Source organism: Papio anubis, chromosome 13 (assembly GCF_008728515.1).
Source record: "Papio anubis isolate 15944 chromosome 13, Panubis1.0, whole genome shotgun sequence".
Taxonomy (NCBI): Eukaryota; Metazoa; Chordata; class Mammalia; order Primates; family Cercopithecidae; genus Papio; species Papio anubis.
In genome coordinates, this window is record NC_044988.1 from 62,946,786 (window position 1) to 62,964,377 (window position 17,592).

Consider the following 17,592-nt stretch of genomic DNA (forward strand, 5'->3'; position numbering starts at 1 on the left):
TCTTAGAATTATTTCTTTGTCTTTGGCTTTTTACAATTTAACTGTAATGTTCCTCAGAGAGGACCTGTTTGGGTTGAATCTACTTGCAATTCTTTGAGCTTTCTGGACTTAAATGTCCATTTCTCTCCCAAGACATGGGAAGTTTTCCGCTATTGTTTCATTAAATATATTTTCCTCATCTTTCCCCTTCTCTTCTACTTCAGGAACACCCATAATACAAATACTTGTTTGCTTTATGGTGTGCCAAAAATTTAGTAGGCTTTCTTCTTTTTTCTGCTTGGTCTAGTCTATTATTGAAGCTGCCAATTGTATTTTTAATTTCATTCATTGACTTTTTTAGCTCTAGGATTTCTGTTTGGTTCTTTTTTATGATATCTATCTCTTTGTTGAAGTTCTTGTTCAAATTATCAATTGTTTTCCTGATTTCATTGAATTGTCTATCTGTATTTTTCTTGTATCTGAATACATTTCCTTAAGGTTGTTATTTTGAATTCTTTTTTCTGGAATTTCATCTGCTTCCTCAAGATTGGAGCCAGTTACTAGAGAATTATCTTTTTCCTTTAGAGGTGACATGTTTTCTTGCTTTGTTGTGATTGTGTGTTCCTATGTTGATTTATATGGCTTTGGTGGAAAAATCACCTCTTCCAATTTTATGGAGTAGGTTTAATAGGAAAAGACTTATTTATATGAATGGGACCTGGGGTGTTGGTTCAGTAGGGTGTACTAGCCTTGGTTTTAGGAGGATATAGTAGTGTAATGTAACCTCCATGTAATTTCTTCAGCCGTTATCCACACTAGCGGCATTTGGCCATTTCTCAGTGGCCTAGTCTGAAATAATTTGTGGCAATGGTGGTGCAACTTTGCCAGGGCTGGGTTCACTGGCCTGTTTCTCAGGTCAGAGGCATGTGTGTGCATATGGTGAATTTGACCAACTTGGGATCTGGCTCACTGGGGTTGGGACCACTGGGGTTGGAGCCATGGGGCTCTTACTCTCTCCAGGAGTATGAGTTGTTTAGCCACCCTGGGGACATGCCTGCCAGGAGTGGCTCACAGAGCTGTTTCTCAAAGGCCTAGGACATGGGTGTAAGGCTGCTCAGCTGACCTGGAGGGATGTCCACCAGGAGGCCAGCAGGGCTGTCTCTTAGGCCTGGTATATGGGCGCATGGCTGCTTGGGTGGCCTAGGGATGCACCTGATGGGGTGATCCATGGGACATTTTCTCAGGCCAGGACACAGCTACACAACTGCTTGACTGGCCTGGGGGTGTTTCTGTAGTGGGTGTCCCACTGGGCTGTTTTGTAGGTCTGAGATATAAGCACAGGGCTGTTTGGTTGGCCTGCAGGTATGCCCACAAGAGGTGGCCTGTGGGGCTGTTTTTGGTGCCTGAGACATGGATGCACACCTGCTTTGTTGGCATAGGAGACAGGTCTTCTGGGGGTAAGCACAGGGTTGTTGCTTATGCTCATGACAGCTTCATGGCCGCTCAGTTGACCTGGGGTTACTTCTGCTGGAGATGGCCCACAGGGCTGTTTCTTAGGCCTGGTGTGCAGGCACATGGCTTCTTAGCCAGCCCAGGGCATGTTCACTAGTGATGGCCCACAGAGCTGTTTCTCAAGTCCTGGATGTGGGCTCTTGGCTGCTTGGCTGGCTTGGGGTCGTGCCTACCAGGGGCAGCCTGCAGGAGTATTTCCCAGGTCCTTATGGGAAATGCAGGGCCATTAGGCAGGCCAGGGGCATGTCTGCAGAGGCAAGGGTGCTGTAGGGTTGTTTCTCACGTCCTGAGCATGGGAGCATAGCCACTGCACTGGCCTGGGGGCATATTAGCTACTAGGAGGCTCAGGGGCCTCTCTCTCTTGTGGGAGGGTGCAGAGTAGTTTGGCCAGCTCAAGGCAAGTTGGCCCTGGGCAGGACTGGCAGACTGTTCCTCTGGCTGGAAGTGCAGTAAGCAGGGGTTTGTTTTCTTGCTGTGCAGGACCAGAGTCAGAGCTGATCCTAGGCCCAGGCTCTGTGCAGCTGACGGATGTCATTCAGCCAACCGTGTGGTGTGGGCTTGGCCTAATGAGGATGGAGCACCCCAGTGCTGGAGATATGCAGTGGCTACAGGTCCCCAGAACAGGGTGTGCTTCAGAGTTTGCTCTTTTCTCAAGATGGCATTATGCTGCAGCAGCTTGGCCCACAGGGAGTGGGATGGGGGGAATGGGGAGTACACACCTTGCTCTCCTGATCTGGAGCAGTGTAGCTGCATGAATTCCCAGCAGCTCTTCAAACTGGGCTTAGGGCTTGGGAAGACTGTAGGATTCTTCTGTAATAAGGACTGTAGGTTTTTGCAGTGGCAGTGGGGGCTGGTGGAGATCTTGTGCTTACCTTTTCCCGGGAATAAGAAGTCTCTCCTGACTCTGGGCACATCCAATCCAGGCGGGGGAGACAGGGCTATAGAGGCCCAGTGCCTCCTCGCTGCCCTCCTGGATTTCTAATCACCACAGGTGCATCTCCACTCCCCCACCACTCTCCACCACTCTCCCTTCCACGCTGCAGTCAAACCTCAGTCTGTTTATTCGTTGTGTTGGGCCTTTCTTGTGGGATAGATGAATACCAGGCGTCTTTCGCCAGCCATCTTGCTGACGTCACTTACTATTGAAGGATTTTAAGCAGAGGTGTGACTTCATGAAACTTATGTTTTAAAACATTAATGAGTTGGAAGCTGGGGGGCAGGTGGGGATGGTTAATGGATACAGAAAAATAGTTAGAAAGAATTAATAAGATCTACTTTTTCGACCTGCCTGGCCGACATGGTGAAACCCTGCCTCTACTAAAAATACAAAAATTAGCCGGGCATGGTGGAGAGCACCTGTAATCCCAGCTACTTGGGAGGCTGAGGCAGGAGAATCCCTTGAACCTGGGAGGTAAAGGTTGCAGTGAGCTGAGATCGCGCCATTGCACTCCAGCCTGGGCAACAAGAGTGAGACTCTGTCTCAAAAAAAAAAGATCTACCCTTTGATGTCACAACAGGGTGACTATAGCCATAATTGTACATTTTAAAATAACTGAAAGAGTATTATTGGATTGTTTGTAACACAAAGGATAAATGCTTAAGGGATGGATACCCCATTCTCCATGATGTGGTTATTATGCACTGCATACCTGTATCAGAACATCTCATGAACCCCATAAATATATACGCCTATATACCCACAAAAATTAAAAATTTTTTTAAAACCCACTAATGAGTCAACAAAGTTCATGCTTCTGCTTTCTGGCAAAAAAGACTCTCCTGAGCTAAACCTTTCCTATCAAACCAGTCTTTTTTTCATTCTTCTCCATCTTTTCATGTGTGATAGTCTCTTCCTGATAAGCATTAATTCAAAGTTCAGCTCTTATAGAAGTGTTCTTCCCCTCTCCCTTCTCCTGTGGGAGCACAGTGTCTGTATAAGGGAAAGTTTACTACTCTTCCCTGGGTACAGCTGGTCTATGTGTTGCCATTTTCTGCTGGACTCCAACTGAGCTGTCTCAACCAACTTATCTCTAATCCATCCCTGTCCATTAACTTCTGTCCTAGAATCCACTTGGGATGGACAAACACTACCACCAGAACTCTGGAAGCACCAAACTTCATTACTGCTCTCATCTCAGTAGCCCAGGAGTCCCTTTGTCTTGCAGCCCTCTCGGTACCCTGGGGCTACACAGGAACTTTTGAATCACTTCTAGATATAGACCACTCAGAACCCAGCATGATTTCAGCAGTGCTCCCTAGACACTTGCCTTCACAGATGCTGTACTATCGCCCACTCTTCCCTCCCCCATCTCCATGTCAAACATAGAGCTTCTCTGAGGCTTGTACCCTGCCACCAAGATCAAAGGATCTCAGGTCACCCTTCTCCCTATCTGAATATTTCTATTGTATCATCCCACCTCCATACTCCCACTCTCAATGAAAAGTGCTTATTTTTATTTCACCTCCTCTGGAGGGAGTTTCCCCTTTATCATATGCTCCTTTTTTTAGGTGGGGACCATTCTGATGGAATGGCGGCAGGGGAATATGATTGGATTTTTTTTAATGATTTGGATTAGGGTGTCTGTGAAAAAAAATCCACATCAATCTATTATCAAACTGTTATCTCCATTTAAATTATTTGCTTATGGTCTGTCTCAACTAGAAGAACAAACTCTACAAGGGTGGGACTCCCTTTTCTGTTTTCTTTACTGCTGTATCTCCAGCACCTAGCACAGGGTCTATTACTCAATAAATATTTGTGGGGAAAAAAAACGAAGGGATGAGATGAGCAAACCCATGAATGATGAGTGATTTATTCTATTAGTACTGGGATCTGTTGAAGAATTTTGAGCAGAGGATTAAAGTAATCAGATTTGCAGGTAATCAAATATCGTTAAGCTGTGACAGTCACCATAAGCAGCAATCTGTATTGTTCCCCCCGCCCCCGAATAGCCCCCCATGTAACAGCTATTAGCTCTCAAGCAGGCATACTGTGGTGGGAGAATTCACTGCTGCAAATATTCAGATTCGTGAACAGCCTCCTGAGAAGAGCTGAAGAGAGATCACAAACCTAAAACGGCCTCCCCTGACTCTTCATCTTCTTTTTTCCCCTCTCTTTCTCCCTAACACTGCGGCCCTTTAGTCCCCTGAAGAAGCTATACATTGTAACCCTTTCAGAGAATTTCAGCTGAGATCTGGATACCCAGCCCACTCTGCTATTATATTTGCATTTCAAGCTTAATTTGTCTATAACATTACAACTTTTATACTCCTACATTTCTGCTGTTATAATCATAAAGAATACTATTTTGGGGTTTCTCTTTTGCAAGTGAAATTAGCATTTCCACGTAAAATAGAGAAGAAAAATTGTTGATTATCTCACTAAAATCCAAGCCTGAAGTTTAATTTCTCAGTGTCTGGGAGGAGCCACTGGTTTGTGCAGGTGTCTCAGTGTACTTAAGTGCTGCCGAGACTCATGCTTCGGGTCTCTTGTGTCAGGGGATAACCTGGTTGACTCTTCCTTTGGTAAAAAAGAAGGAACCTGAGATAAGACATCCCATTTGGGTGTGTCTGAAAGGATTTATCTCCTGAAATGGTTTACCATCTCTTGTTCCTTACCTTTACGGGATTTCTGACACAAGGGTAGAGTGCAGAAGCCTCATCACTGAAGGAGGCACCCAGAATCCTGTGGGCCTAGTGTGCTAAATAAAGACAGTGCAGGACTTTGTGACCAGTGCTCACCTCCAGAGCAGAATCAAGGGATATGTCAGGAAAGGGGCTGGAGGGAAGCGAAGGAGCCCCAAATGCATTTTCACAAAGATCAGGGACATTTACTCCTGGTATTTATGAAGATTTCTAGTAATGGTATGACTATTCTTCTTATCTTATGGAATCTTGCCATTAGGGAACTGATGTTTTAGAAGAACAAAGAAGCTAACAAACTTCTCAGATAGGGTCAGGGATGTGGAGAGGAACTAGCCCAGATTACCTTTTCAACATCTTTCAATATTATAACTCCAATTCTGATGTTAAAAAGCTAAATATTGTTCATAAACTTGTTTCAGTGTCTGAAGGGGGAGGAATAAATTGGGAAACTGCATCCCAGTTTGCAACATATGTAGGTGATATGGTTTGGATTTGTGTCCCCGCCCAAATCTCATGTCGAATTGTAATCCCCAGTTGGAAGTGGGGCCTGGTGGGAGATGATTGGATCATGGGGCGAAGTTCTCATGAATGGGTTAGCACCATCCCTTCAGTGCTGTTCTCCTGATGGTGAGTGAGTCTTCATGACATGTGATTGTTTAAAAGTGTGTGGCACCATAAGAATGGTATAATGAGGCCTGGCATGGTGGCTTATGCGTGTAATCCCAGCTCTTTGGGAGGCCGAGGCGGGCGGATCACGAGGTCAGCAGATCCGGGCCATCCTGGCTAACATGGTGAAACCCCATCTCTACTAAAAATACAAAAAATTAGCCTGGCGTGATGGCTGGCGCCTGTAATCCCAGCTAATCAGAAGGCTGAGGCAGGAGAATGGCGTGAACCCAGGAGGTGGAGCTTGCAGTGAGCCAAGATGGCACCACTGCGCTCCAGCCTGGGGAACAGAGCGAGACTCTGTCTCAAAAAAAAAAAAAAAAGGTATATTGAACTTGACTCAGGGAAGGGTCGGAGGGGATTGAGGGATAAAAGACTACATATGAGGTACAGTGTACACTGCTCAGGTGATGGATGCACCAAAATTTCAGAAATCATCACTAAAGAGCTCATCCATGTAACCAAAAACCACCTGTACTCCAAAAACTATTGAAATACAATAAAAATAAAAAATAAATAAAAAATTGAGAAGTGTGTGGCCCCTCCCCCTTCTGTCCTGGGCCTCCTGCGCAAGTGCCTGCTTCGCCTTCCACCATGACAAAGCTCCCTGAGGCCTCACCGGAAACAGAAGCCACCATGCTTCCTGTACAGCCTGCAGAACTGTGAGCCAATTAAACCTCTTTTCTTTATAAACTACCCAGCCTCAGGTATTTCTTTATGGCAATGTGAGAATGGACTAACACACTAGTCAAGAAGTCAACCTGGGAAGATACTGGTGGAAGCAGGGAAAGAGGGCCAGAGGCTAAATCCTGAGCCTATAGAATGTGAAATTAACTTGTTTCAGGGTTATATTGAAGAGACTTGGGCTTCCATCATAAGCCTGAAAGAAAGAGAAGTGTAAGCCCTTATGGTGTGGGGTAAGGAGTGACTACTTTCCCATGAAATCATGGGAGGGTGAGAACACAACAGTGAGAACCTAGGGCTCCTCTCTATCTCCAGAAACTTCTCTCGGTCTTCAGGCACCTGGCATCTCCTAGGGGCTTAATCCTGCTTCTGTCTATCATCTGTACCTGCTTTTTTCAACATAGCCAATATTCCCCTGGGCTAAGGGAGTTCAGAATGCTGTTTGCAACCCCAACCCATGCCCAAATGTTAGGAAACTGAGCCCATTTTTTTCCCATGCTGAAACAGCAAGAGCTCCAGGGATGTGGTAAGAGATTCAAGCATGGAAAAGGGGGTTGAACTTTGATGTCTTCTGGCCCAGAGGTTCTGCAGAGGGCAAATGGGCACACTCGCAGTAGGTGCCTTTCTCTAGGATCCTACTGTATGTGATACCAGGGGAAAGGATGTCATAATTACCTCTTAGTTACTTTTACCTATGCTCTCGCTAGCCTCACCTAACCACTGTTGAATAGCCCATGTACTAGGTACCTGGCACAAAATAGATCCTCAGTAAATGTGTGCTGAATAAACTATATTAAAAATGTGCCAAGGCAATTTTAAATGAATAAAATTAGTAATGAAATTAGGGATAATTTTTCTATTTTTCCAAATTTCAGTATACTGTTACTACCTATATAATAGTCTTCTCCTTAAATATTTTACAATTAATAAGTATATTCTTAAATAAAAATATATAAGTATATACTTAGGTAATTTTATATAAAATTAATAGTTTATAAATATATTTTACCTATCACTATAAAAATACTATTTTATATAAAAATTCAGAAAAATTTTCTCCACATATTTTCTAAATATACTGCAATCACTGAATCACTGCTTCTCTCTTCTCTATCACAACCTAACTCCCACTAGAATGTAAGCCCCTCCACCATGATAACATGAGTCCCCTCCCCACAATATAAGCTTCATGAGAGCAGGAACTCATTTTCTTCTTTTTTTAAAGAGACAGGGTCTTGATATGTTGCCCAGGCTGGCCTCAAACTCCTCGGCTTAAGGGATCCTCCTGCCTCAGCCTCCTGAGTATGTACTACATGCATGCCACCATGCCCTGCTAACAAACTCCTTTTATGTTCACCACTATTTCCTTAGCTCCAAAAACAATGCCTGATAAGTAGTAGTTACCAATAAATATTGCTGAACAAGTGAATAAACATGTATGCATCTTTATTCAAAGTCAGAAACACTAAAGCAATCAAGTAGAGGCAATGAGAATAAATATATTACAGATTTTCTTATGATATTAATAATGGCTAATATTTATCAAGCATTTATTAAGTAAATAAGCTGGCACTATGCTAAGCACCGGCCACATAAAAATTCTATGATATAGACCTCACTCTATTATTAATTTTATTTCAAAAAACCTGGAGGAGGCTGGGCATAGTGGCTTGCACCTGTAATCCCAGCACTTTGGGAGGCTGAGGCGGGCAGATCATGAGGTCAGGAGATCGAGATCATCCTGGCTAACACAGTGAAACCCCATCTCTACTAAAAATACAAAAAAAATTAGCCGGGCGTGGTGGCAGGTGCCTGCAGTCCCAGCTAATCGGGAGGCTGAGGCAGGAGAATGGCATCAACCTGGGAGGCTGAGCTTGCGCTGAGATCGCACCACTGCACTCCAGCCTGGGCAACAGAGCAAGATGCTGTCTCAAAACAAACAAACAAACAAAAAGCCTGGAGGAAACTGAAATTAGAGAGTTTATTAATTTTTTTTTTTTTTTTTTTGAGACAGAGTCTTGCTCTGTCACCCAGGCTGGAGTGCAGTGGCGTGATCTTGGCTCACTGCAACCTCTGCCTCCCAGGTTCAAGCAATTCTCCTGTCTCAGCCTCGTAAGTAGCTGGGATCACAGGCAGGTGCCACCACAGCTGGCTAATTTTTGTACTTTTAGTAGAGACGGGGTTTCACTGTGTTAGCCATGCTTGTCTCAAATTCCTGACCTCAAGTGATCCACCCGCCTCAGCCTGAGATTATTATTGTTATTAGGTCCTTCCAGACGATATATTTTTTAATTTAGCAAAGCACTGAACCATCTTCACGAGTTATTCTTCATAATAAAATTACAGAGTAAGACAACGTCCAAGTTCTCATTATATAGATTCTCAAAATCACACTGGGAGTAAGAGAGTTGCAATGAGGATTTTGATTCTACAATTTCAGTGTGTGGCCACAGCCACTCAGATTCTTTCCCACATGTAGTAACATTGCTCATGTCACAAGGCTATGGTGAGGGAGAGTTAATAAGTAATTACAAAATTCTTTGTAAATACAGAGTGCCTTACAAATGCAAAACATCTACAACAACAGTAATTAGTTCTAATCACTATCTCTATTCTGTGTGCAGCTGTCTCTCAAAATTCATTTTGGGAGTTTAATCACCCCATCGCAATAAATAAAGTAACCTCCCTCTTCCTCTGACCCTGCTGAGAGCCGTCCCTCGTTCCTCCCAGCTGCTGAACATGCCTCCTGTGTACCCCCAGCCCACCCCTCCTACTCTCAGCAAAGGCTGAATTCTGACATTAATTGGAAATAAAACAGGACCTCCTGAGCCTTAAGCTTTTCAAAATCCCTGACTCTCAAACAAAATTGGGCACAAGGGCTGGAGAAGTGTACAGACCTTTCAAAATAGGATTCTGCCCTTCCCTTACACAGGAAGGGAACTTTTCCTTCCTTGGAGCTCCAGTAATGCTCGGGTAGCTATGGTGAAATACCAGGTTGACAAATTATCATTTATTTAGCAATGTAAGGCACATAATGGGTGCTGAATAATGTAGTAGTCATGTCAAAGATCAATTCAACATTTATATACTGTCTACAGCTTCTAGAGTAGTTGCAACAGAAACCATATGGCTCACAAAACCAAAAATATTATCTGGCCTTCTACAGAAGCAATTTGCTCTCTGACCTTTTGTAGCAGTAGTTTGCCAACCCCTGAAAGGATGTGAATATAGATAAAGGAAAGGACTGAGCCCTGAGTCAACATTTAGAGATGAGAAATATAAGAAAAACAGGTCATGACACAGGCAGAAAACTAGAGGAATGTGGCGTCCCCAAAGCAAGTGAAGATTGTTTACTAAGGTAAGAGGGAATGATCAACTATGTTAATGTTACCTGGAGGACATTTAAGATGTGGATTGAGAACTGAATGCTGGATTTAATAACTTGAAGGCCATTGGGGACCTTTATAAGACCATTGTCAGTGGAATGGTAGGAATGAAAGTCTAATTGATGTGGTAGGTTCAAGAGAGAATGGAGCCAGGCGCAGTGGCTAATGTCTGTAATCCCAGCACCCCAGCACTTTGGGAGGCTGAGGCAGGCAGATCACCTTAGGTCAGGAGTTCGAGACCAGCCTGGCCAACATGGTGAAACCTCATCTCAACTAAAAATACAAAAATTAGCCGGGCATGGTGGCACATGCCTGTAGTCCCAGCTATTTGGAAGGTTGAGGCAGGAGAATTGCTTGAACTCGGGAGGCAGAGGTTGCAGTGAGCCAAGATTGTGCCACTGCACTCCAGCCTAGGGGGACAGAGCGAGACTTCATCTGGAAAAAAAAAAAAAAGGAAAAGAGAATGAGAAGAGAGGTGGTGGTGGAGACAGCTACATAGGAAAGAGCTTCACTAGAATGGATAACAGAGAAAAGAGCCATAAATTTAAAAAGGTTGTGAAGTAAAGGAGTGTATTTTGTGGTGGGGGGGGAGTGTGTGTATGTGTGTGTGTGTGTGTGTCAACAGTATCTCACAACATATTTGTGTGCTGAAAATTATCCAGTACAGATAAGAATGATGATGACAATGAAGACAGATGAGGACAAAGAGGAGGAAAAAGAGGAGAAGAGGTTAAATTAGGACACAGATACACTGGAAGCTGCAGCCCTACTGGTAAGGGATAGAGTTTCAGCAGTGGGGTGAAGTGATTCCTGTGTCAAGTATCTAGGGTGAATAAGAGTCCTCAAAAAAGAAATGAAAATCACAACAACAAGGCAGAAAGCTGTCTGGCCTCGCTTGATGTAAAAGGTAATGGTTTTCACCTAATGGAGGTCAGAAGGGAAGAACCAGGCTAGCCCTGTGCAGAGATGGAAAGGATCATGAAGATTCTGAAAATAAAGCTCTGACTTGCAAGTCATGTTGCCTGAAATAGATTCATGGTTTTCTAGATTAGTTTCCCTTTTGTTATCCTTTACTAATGTCTCAATCAGATATTCCATATTTTTACAGAGAATCTAACGAAAGCGCTGTGTCCCCGTGAGAATCAGAATGTTGAAGGAACCGTGTTTTCTTGAGGCCAATGCGGTGACGGAAACTGATTAGGAAAAGATAGATGAATTCCACAGGCACAGAGCCTGGGCCACAAAGTGGAGACAGCCCTTGATTTTCATTCTAGTGTGTTAACCTTAGAAATTTTGTGTTTTGTTTAATGAAGAAGAGGAAACCTTACAAAATCATAGAGGATTTTGCCTGAAGAAGGCACATGTTCTAGCATACGGTCTCTTATAAAACAAAACTTTGAACTTTCAAGGTTTAACTCTTCCAGGACACTCCCCAGGCAGTGAGGGGGAGTTCAGCAAAGCAGCCTCAACTCTGTTCCCCGAGTTTCTCCTTTCCCTGTTACCTCAAGAACTGAGGCCCACACTAGGAATACAAAGTTCTTTCTTTCACGTTATGTTACAAATGTAGTCAAAAACTCCTCTTGCCTTTGCAGGGCAGAGACAGACTATTCAAAAGCCTTTCCGGGAGAGTAAGGGAAAATAAAGCAAACAGAAACTGCAGAGGCAGAAAAACAGGAAATTGAGACCTAGGCGTATGGTTTTATAGCCAGGATTATCTGAATTTAAATCATAGCTCTGACACTTACTGGCTGTATAACCCTGTGCAAGTTACTCAACTTCTCTGAAGCATAGTTTCCTCGTCTATAAAATGTGTTTAAAAAGCCATGAGCCTGTTGCTGCGCGCGGTGGCTCACGCCTGTAATCCCAGCACTTTGAGAGGCCGAGGCGGGTGGATCACGAGGTCAGGAGATCGAGACCATCCTGGCTAACGCGGTGAAACACCATCTCTACTTAAAAAAAAAAAAAAAAATTAGCCGGGCGTGGGTGGTGGGTGCCTGTAGTCCCAGCTACTCGGGAGGCTGAGGCAGAAGAATGGCATGAACCCGGGAGGCAGAGCTTGCAATGAGCCGAGATTGCGCCCCTGCACTCCAGCCTGGGCAACAGAGAGAGACTCCATCTAAAAAAAAAAAAAAAAAGCCATGAGCCTGATTTATTTTTTAAAAATAATATAAAATTGGCCGGGTGCAGTGCCTTATGCCTGTAATCCCCGCATTTTGGGAGGCCATAGCAGGTGGATCACCTGAGGTCAGGAGTTCGAGACCAGCCTGACCAACATGGAGAAACCCCATCTCTACTAAAAATACAAAATTAGCCGGGCGTGGTGGCGCATGCCTGTAATCCCAGCTACTTGGCAGGTTGAGGCAGAGAATCGCTTGAACCCAGGAGGCGGAGGTTGCGGTGAACCAAGATCGTGCCATTGCACTCTAGCCTGGGCAACAAGAGCGAAACTCCATCTCAAATAATAATAAAATAATGGGTAAATTTATACCTACCTGTGTTAGTTTAGGTCCTCCAAGAAGTAGATGCCACGATCAGCGTAGACTTGCAGGATATTGGGGGAAATGCCTGCAAAAGGTAATTGGGAGGAAGCAGGAGGATGCTGAGAGAGCTGTCAGAGAGAGATGCACACCTGACCCCTGAGAAGGAGAGAAGGAAAGAAGAAAGGCTGGATAGGCCAGGCCTTAGGCTGCCACGTAGAATCCTCAGGCCAGAGTTGTCTGTCAGAGGAGTCCTATGTTTCACAAGAATGGACCTGCCATAATATCCCTGCCATGTGCCATCACTGGCTGGAAGCAGACCATGGGAAGCATGGCCTCAGAGCAAATGCAGTGATGTGTTTAGAACACAGCATCTGGGGACACCAGTCAATTGTATTCCCTACAGTAGGAGATTGGAGAGGCACATTCTCATGGTCCCACACATCTACTTCTACTCAGGGGACTGAGGAGCAGCTCCTCTATGGTTCCCACAGACCCTTCTTCCTAAAGGTAAACAGAAGGGCCAGGTTAGTGGAACATCACTACTGCTGATCTCAGGCCTACAATTGGTACTCATACTCTCCCTTCTCCGTTCTAAATTCCCCTCACCGTTGAGGTGGGGTGTGACAGAGCAAGAGCACCATCATCTCAGACAAACACTGCCACTTTAAGTTCCAGCTCCCTTTCTAGCCTCATACATTTCTTTTTTTTTTTTTTTTTTTTTTTTTTTGAGACGGAGTCTCAGCTCTGTCACCCAGGCTGGAGTGCGGTGGCCTGATCTCTGCTCACTGCAAGCTCCGCCTCCCGGGTTCACGCCATTCTCCTGCCTCAGCCTCCCGAGTAGCTGGGACTACAGGCGCCTGCCACCTCGCCCGGCTAGTTTTTTGTATTTTTTTAGTAGAGACGGGGTTTCACCGTGTTAGCCAGGATGGTCTCGATCTCCTGACCTCGTGATCCGCCCGTCTTGGCCTCCCAAAGTGCTGGGATTACAGGCTTGAGCCACCGCGCCCGGCGCCTCATACATTTCAAGGAAATCACTTCTCTTCTGACTACAAGCAGCCAGAAAGAACAGACAATAAAACACAGATAAGACAGCTCAGGCACAGAGGGAGGTGGGGGGAAAGTCTTTTGGGTAACTGCCAAACTTCACCCTCATACAATGGGCCCCAGTAAAACAGTGGACCTGAATAAGCACATTCCTTTCACTGCACTAAGATAGGGAAGCTAAAAGCAGACTTGGAGGGCATGCCTGCAGCTGCAGAAAGATGTATGGGAACAGACACACAACTCTCCCTCCCAGATAAGCACAACAAAGAGACACAGAAGCAGTCCAAGCCTTTGATAAACTCTCCCACCCTGAACCCCGTAAGGGAGTGTGCCTCTGACCTAACTTGGCTAGAATGCTCCTCTCAGGTTTGTTTTCTCTATTAAAAACAAAAACAAAACCAAAACAAAACAAAAAAAACCTGTCTTGACTGGTAAGCTAACTTTCGTGTTTCTTTCCTTTCTTTAATTCTTACAGGGTGTAGTGGTTCACACCTATAATCCCAATACATAGGGAGACTGAGGCAGGAAGATCGCTTGAGGCCAGGAGTTTTAAGACCAGCCCCAGCAACATAGTAAGACTCCATCTCTCCGAAAAAATAAAATAAGTTCCCTCTTTGTTATCTATAACCTTGGCAGGTCTTGATGGCTTACCTGCCACCAAGGTGTGACCCAACCTTCACTCCTGAAGAGTCTGGTAATCATGCCGTTGATAATCACATCCTTCTCAAGTTGGAGTTGTGTATGTGTCCATTTGAGAGGGCAAGGGAATACCAGGAGGTGCCCAACTATGTCACTTAGATTTCACACATATTCCCTTCCTGTTCCCACTATGTAAAAGCAGCCTTTCCTCCTCCTGCTGATCATGGTTAATCAACTCTGCCAATATGATGACTCCTTTTCTCTCAGACTGGTTCCTAAACACGAGGAGCCTGAAATGCCTTGGTGGAAGGCATAGCTTATAGTTCAGTGGGACTCTTGACTGTATCTTTTGGCAAGAGTGCACCTTCTTTGGAGACCAGGACACCTCCAATTTTGCAGAGCTCAGAGTTGCATGGATGTGAAATACAAAATTCTCCAGTGGGTCATTAGGAGTAAGGGTAAGTGGGGTTACTCCTGCTTGCACCTTTGGTTCCCAGATGCATGTATTCTTCCTACTGGGGACCTAGCACAATATAAAGGTCTCTGTCTATATACTGCATCCTAAAGGATGGTGCCCCATCCTTTCAGAATGTTGCCACCAAGCTGGCACTTTAGCTGTGTCTTTAAATGGCTGTTCTAGCATTTTCTGAGATCATCTGCCCCTGGATGATGCTATATGTGATGTGTCCAGTAGACAATGTGATCACAGGTCAACTCCACACTTCCTTCACTGGGAAGTGGATCTCATGTCTGAACGCTAATGCTGTGTGGGATTGTATGCTTGTGGATCAGGCATTCCATGAGCCCCTGAATAGTGATGCTGGCTAAGGCACGAAAGGTATCAATGACCAACCCATACCCAGAATAAGTCACTTGTCTTTCTAAGGAGGAACCACTGGCCCTTTGTCTTAGGCTGTTCAGGCTGCTATAACAAAATATCATAAAATGGGTACCTTATAAATAACAGAAATATATTTCTCACAGTTCTGGAGGCTGGGAAGACCAAGATCAAGGCACTGGCAGATTCAGTGTCTGGTGAGGACCCTCTTTTTCCATAGACAGATGTCTTCTCACTGTAACCTTACATGGTGGACCCCTTCCACCATGCTCCCTGCCAAACAAGCTCCCTTGGGCCTCTTTTTATAAGGACATTAATCCCATTCATTAGGGTTCTATCCTCATGATCTAATCACTTCCCAAAGGCTTCACCTATTAATACCATCACCTTGGGGGTTAGGATTTCAACATTTTGAAGGGACACCAACAGTCAGACCATAGCACCCTTCCAATATGAGAGATGCCCAATGTAGTTGACTTGTCACTAAGTGGCTGGTTGGTCTCCTCAAGGAATAGTGCCACATCAAGGGCACACCATTGGTCTCTATTGCTGATAGCTTAAACATTCAGGAGCAGCAGTGGCCGGAGTTCCAGGGTCTGCATTGTGATTCCTTCTTGGGAGCTTAACACAACTTTCACACCGCATCTTTTCCTATCACTAACATTTCCAACACCATAGGGTCCTCCAAATCCTATTGGCAGGACAGCTCGCACCACAGCCTAAACCTACTGCAGAGCCCTTTTCTTTTCCAGGTCCCATTCAAAGCTGGCAGCCTTCCATGTTGGGACAGAGCAATGTTCCCAAGTGTAGAATGTGTTGCTTCCAGATCCCAAAGAAGTCTACTGGCACTGTACTTCCATCTTTATGGTAGGGGATACATGAGGTGCAATTTTGGAAAGATATGCCCACAAACTTCTAATGATCCCTAAGAATTTCACTGAAGTTGTAGGTTCCTAAATCTTTGTAAGGTGTCTCCCACCCTCTAGAGCACACCAGCATGCTATCAATGAAATGGATTAGTGTGATGGTTCTGCAAGATACACAGGTGGTCCAGATCTCATCAAACTATATTATGACAGAGGACAGGAGCGTTAACATAACCCTGAGGGCAAATTGTAAATGAGTATTTCTGGCCATCCCATATGAATACAAACCTTTTCTGATCCTCTTTACTGACTGGAATTGAAAAGAATGCCTTTGTCAATGAGTTCATGTCCTTTGCAGGGACATGGATGAAGCTGGAAACCATCATTCTGAGCAAACTATCACAAGGACAGAAAACCAAACACGGCATGTTCTCACTCATAGGTGGGAATTGAACAGTGAGAACACTTGGACACAAGGTGGGGAGCATCACACACGGGGGGGGGCCTGTCATGGGATGGGGGGCAGGGGGAGGGATAGCATTAGCTGAAATACCTAATGTAAATGATGAGTTAATGGACGCAGCAAACCAACATGGCACATGTATACCTGTGTAACAAAGTTGCACGTTGTGTACTTGTACCCTAGAACTTAAAGTATAATAATTTTTTTAAAAAAAGAAAAAGAAAAGAATGCCTTTGTCAGTTCACTGGCCATATACCATGTACCTGAAGACTCATCAATCTGCTATAGCAATTAACCTATATCTGGCACAGTAGCTATGATTGAGACTACTGCTTGTTTAAGCCTGCAGCAGCCTTCAGTCATTCCGCAGGATCCATCCAGGGATGTGATACTGTTTTTTGTTTGTTTTTTTGTTTGTTTGTTCTCTAAGTCTGCTTGCTAGGGAAGACATTGTTTGTTTACTCTCTTGGCCAAGGTTTCTACTTGGCCTTTCTCACTATTATGTCTTTTACCTCACAGGCTAAGAACCCAATATGAGGGTTACTCTAACATCCAAGTATACCAGTGCAGTCAGGAACAGGAAAAAATGACCACTGGGTGCATCCACAAACTAAGCAGGTCCACTCTGAGCCAGATTTTAGCCAGGACTTCATTTGTTAACTGGTCTCTGTAGACCTCCTATTCTATTAGAACCATGAGGATGTTTTGGGGCTCCAAGTATCAATATCAACTCAGACTGTGTGTCCAGTCATCCTCAAAATGTCTAGGTATTTTCCCTTCCTTGGTTTACAATCACCCAAGTAAACAGCCCCAAGTTCTTTTCAGGAAAAAAACTAGGGGATTCATCACAGTATATATTGGCTCTGGTGTTGCTACCTATTTTTCTCCCAGAGAATTCGTGCCCTATTACCATCTCTACAACTCCCTCAAGCTCAAGCTCCTTGGCTGTTCCTCAGACCTTGAAGGTTGTTACAATTATTGTAGCCTCTATTACATCAAAACTCATTAGTCCCATGGATATCAATGAGCCCAGCTCCATAACCACCTCCTACTATCAGCCCCTGAACTGCAGAGCGTAGCCACCACTGTGGTGCTAGTGCTGCTTTCAGAAGTGTTTTCCTGATGGCCTGGGTGAACTATATGTCTTCTAAGCTCTGCCATAAGACATAATCAACTGGTATGTTTTGTAGCCTGCATAATATAGCTATTCTTGCTTGCTCACTTTCCTCAGCCTCTTTATTTCTTCTACCATCTGTCAGAATAGCTAAAGCATTTCTACTTCACTCAACATTGGCCATCACTTTCTTCAAGTCTCTAAGAACCACCCTATTCCCTAGGGTTCTTGCCAGGGTGTTAAATCCTGTGTTCCAAAAAACTGTTCACAATCAAA